Genomic DNA, 3,723 nt, shown 5'->3' with positions numbered 1-3,723 from the left:
ATCGAATATGCATTTTTTTCTTCCTTACGCTGCTACACCCTTTAAGCAAGTTTAAGAGATATTCAGAAATTTTATCATGAAAATGAACAAAACTTTTTCAGGTTGCATTACTTTGCGAAAAGATATTTACAAACATAAGCTGAAGTTTCATCATTTTCGTCAAAAATTAATCTTTTACGTTTAAATTTAAACTATTCCAGCTGGATATTTATCACTTTAGTGATAAATATTTTCTAAAAATGTATTTATTCCAATTGAGATATTTATTATTTTATTTCAAAATTCATGTGTTTCGTTCTGAATTAATTTTTGCAACTGAAAATTTAACTATTTAATTGTTGTTTGGCAAATCATTTTTTTAAATTCTCATTATTCATGAATGAGAAAGTATTAGAGGCCTTCTAGAGACAAAAATCAAATTTTTACGATGACGCGTGACATACAGTTTTATTGCACTTTAAATTTTATAGTAAAAATGCAAAGAAGTTCGAAACAGAAGTTTTAAAAATGATAAAACTTATCACTTCGACAGAGATAAAGAATATTAGACAAAAAAAATGATAAATTTTTTGCACCTTCTTTTTCATTAGGCGTACATTCTGTGGAAGTACGTAAACAGTTTTATTATGCATTCAAATTTTATAGAAAAAAGCAAAGTATGCTGCCACAGCTATTATGAAAATTATCAAACTCACGACTTTGACAGAGCTTGGAAATTCTTGAAAAACAAATTCATACATTTTTGGTCTTTTTCAAATGATTTTAAAATACGGAAATGTTTACTAACTCTCTTAATCTGAAATAGTGAAAATTTCACTATTTTAATCAGTCAAAGCTGTTTTACTATAAAAATATTTTTTTTTTAAATTTTAGGTCTCTATCGCTGTCGCTGGATTCAGAACTATATACATAGAGATCTTAGAAACTTTTGTTCCTTAATATATTATTTTTTTCTTAAGCATATATCACATTTTAAGAATTTTTTTTTAGATACTTTGAGATGATATTTCTTCTTTTACAGTATTTCAAGTTCAGAGCGCTAACTTTTTTTTTTGAAATTGTAATTTAAAAATACCCACATTTGAAAATGTAATTTGAAAGATGACACCTTCGAAAAATACTAGATTTTTAAAAGTCGAAAACTGCTATTGCTAAACTGTTAGAACTATTGCTAAATTGTTAAATTTTCATTTAGAAAATGGATTTTCAACCACAAAAGAAACTAATTTTCATCAAGTTAGTTCAAATTTTAACCGAAAAAATGAAACCTCAACGAAAAATGTAAAAGTTAATATTTTCACTAAAAAATACTTTTACTTTAAATAAACAATAGTTAAATTTTCAAACAGAAAAGACGAATTCTTAACAAAATACATCAATTTGCTACCAAATAGTTGAAGTTTCAACTAAAGCATATACATTTGCTACCAAAACTGAATTAGTTAAATTTTTTGTTAAAAAAATGTACGAGCATCTAAAAAGATTAATTTTCGACGACAAATGTAATTGATATTTGAATCATAAAACCTGCTTAAATTCTAGAATTAAAAATTTTTATTATATATTAAAATTATAATTTAATACTAAAGCTTATTGCACAAACATTTTTTTAAATAAAGAAATAACATGAATTATTCTAAAAAAAACTTTCAAAATAAATATTTATTTCAAATGGAGAATATTAAAAATGAAAAAATTTCTACTTCGGAACTTCGTTTAGTTAAGTCTCCTATTCCCCTCTGCACTTTTCACATTAAAATTTATGCAAAAAAAATTTGGTTTATTAAGCATAAAATACGAGTATATTAATATTAAACTAATAATTTTTATATTTTAAACAACATTGAAATAATAAAAATTATTTATTAAAAATAACACGGTCAAAAAATAAATACTTAAAAAATACTCAAAAAATACTGAAAATACTAAAAAAAAAAAATTAATTTGTAACCAAATAGTTACATTTTTATCCAAAAACATTATTATTTAACAAAATAGTTTAACTTTCGAATGAGTAGATACATTTTTAACCAAAAAAGATAAAACCTCGACGAAAAATGTAAAAGTTAATATTTCAACGGAAAAATATTATTATTTTAAAACAATAACAGTAGAATTGAACTAAAAAGTACATTTCAAGCAAATTTTTTAATTTGCATCCACTTAGATGAATTTCTAACTAAAATAATGAATATTTAAACAATAAAAATTAAATTTTAAATAGGTAGTTCAAACTTTAACCAATTAGGCAAATTTTCAACCAAAAAGAATAATTTTTAACCAAAGAAAGCAGGATTTAAAAAACAAATTAATCTTTCAAAGAAAATTATAATTATGTTATAACAATTTTAATTTACCTAAAAATCAGTCAAACTCGGAAAAAATACGAATTTTAAACGAAATAATTGAATCCTTAACGAAAGAGCTTCAAGAAAAGAGAATTCACAACCACCAAATTAAAGTTGTAGATGTTTTGAAATTTGCTTTTAAAAAGTCTGCCCGTAAATGTGGGATATATACAAAGACTAAGCACGTAGCATGAGTTAAATATATTAACGAGCGCGAAGGAAGAGGAGCCCGGTAAGTTTTCGAGCGCGAAGCGCTAGAACCAGCAAAGGAAGAAGCAAAATTTCAATAATATTGTTAAATTTGTAATCCAAAAAGGAAAATTTTTAACCAAAAGGTATAAATTTTTATTTTCCTACCCAAAGGAAGAACTTTTTAACCAAGAAAAAATTTTCAGTTAAAAAAGACAAAAAAATTACCTAAATTGTTGAAATTTTACCCAAAAAAAGGTGCAAAAATTATTTCCCCCAGTTTAAAAATCGAGTAATTAGTTGAACATTCGTCCTTTTGGTTAAACATTAATTTTATTGATGAAAAATTAATCATTTAAACATAGATGTTGAAATTTAAATATCTTTTCTATAACGAGAAATATATGAATTTTGTTAAAAATTCGTCCATTTTAGTAGAAAAATAATCTTCTTGGTTCACATCTCATCTTACTGATTTAGAATTTAACTGTTTAGTTAACAATTTTTTTTTTATAATTAATCTATTAAAGTATAATATTACACACTCGATAAAAATAAAATTACACATTTTCTCGTACGAACTTTACATTCAGAAGGGAAAATTCAGTCGCAGTGTGTGAAAATACCATGCGTTGGTAAAATCACTTTTCTGTGATTGAAAATTACTTTGAGATTTTTCATTTTACCAAAGATTAAAGATCTAGTGGAAAATGTAAAAATTTTTATTTATAATTAATTAAATATTTAGAATAACTAATGAAATAAGATTTGAATACGAAAGCGTCTCTCGTGTTCGTTGTTTATCGATGCCTTCATCCTTCAATTTTGGAGCATTTTTATTTTTCCTATTTTTCCTTTTACATTTTCTGCTATTCGAACGGAAAAAATGCGGTTATTCTAAAAGCGCATATTTCATATTTTTGTTACGGAATATTCAAACATAAAAAAATACTCATAGTATCTTATGTGTTTTAGGTAAGTGGTAACGTGTCCGGCTTGTGTTTCTTCAATCTCTATGAAATTGTACCAAGTTTGAGCTTACGAGTAATCGAAACCTGTCGCCCTGATCAATTTTATTTTATTTTATTCTTTCACATAATGAATTTTACATTTTCGCGTCTAAAATTATCGCCCGAATTGGAATATTATTTACATACACCAGAGATGTAAAATTCAATAGATTTTT

The 3,723-nt window shown here is 24.7% G+C and overlaps 1 long non-coding RNA gene across 4 annotated transcripts in view; it reads right to left on the bottom strand.

The window, feature by feature from the left end:
- Positions 1-3,723, bottom strand: part of LOC117173464 — a 9,011-nt gene that overhangs the window by 1,304 nt on the left and 3,984 nt on the right. The window contains exon 1 of one of the 4 annotated variants that reach the window (XR_004467194.1): positions 2,358-2,494. The exons of the other annotated variants lie outside the window; for them this stretch is intronic. This is a non-coding gene — a long non-coding RNA (uncharacterized LOC117173464). Of the gene's footprint in view, positions 1-2,357; positions 2,495-3,723 lie in introns of those variants that run through there. 4 annotated transcript variants of the gene reach the window in all.

The sequence above is a fragment of the Belonocnema kinseyi genome, chromosome 5 (genome assembly GCF_010883055.1).
Source record: "Belonocnema kinseyi isolate 2016_QV_RU_SX_M_011 chromosome 5, B_treatae_v1, whole genome shotgun sequence".
Classification (NCBI taxonomy): Eukaryota; Metazoa; Arthropoda; class Insecta; order Hymenoptera; family Cynipidae; genus Belonocnema; species Belonocnema kinseyi.
Note: the sequence above shows the minus strand (reverse complement) of the source record. Positions and strands in the feature narration are given on the sequence as shown.